This window comes from Mandrillus leucophaeus, unplaced genomic scaffold (genome assembly GCF_000951045.1).
Source record: "Mandrillus leucophaeus isolate KB7577 unplaced genomic scaffold, Mleu.le_1.0 Scaffold761, whole genome shotgun sequence".
Taxonomy (NCBI): Eukaryota; Metazoa; Chordata; class Mammalia; order Primates; family Cercopithecidae; genus Mandrillus; species Mandrillus leucophaeus.
In genome coordinates, this window is record NW_012108264.1 from 21014 (window position 1) to 21523 (window position 510).

The window sequence follows — 510 nt, forward strand, 5'->3', positions numbered from 1 at the left end:
AAACACAGTGACTTAGGAAAAAAAAAAAAAAAAAAAAAAAAAGGAAAGAGGTTTAATTGACACAGTTCTGCATTGCTGGGGAGGCCCCAGGAAACTTACAATCATGGCAGGAGGCAAAGGAGAAGCAGGCACCTTCTTCACAGGATGGCAGGACCGACAGAGTGAGTGCAAGCATGGGAAATGCCAGACGCTTAAACAACCGTCAGATCTCGTGAGACTCACTATCATGAGAACAGCATGGGGGAACCACCCCCATGATCCAATTACCTCCACTTGGTCCTGCCCTTGACACACGGGGATTACGGGGATTATAGGGATTACAAATTAAGATGAGATTTTGGGTGGGGGAGCAGCCAAACCATATCAGACCATGTCTCAAAGAAAAAAAAAAGAAAAAAGAAAAGCTAAGTGAGGCAGTCAACTCTTTGCCACTGCAACCACATTTTAAATATGAAATGGGCTGTGTGCGGTGGCTCACGGCTATAATCCCAGCACTTTGGGAGGCCAAGA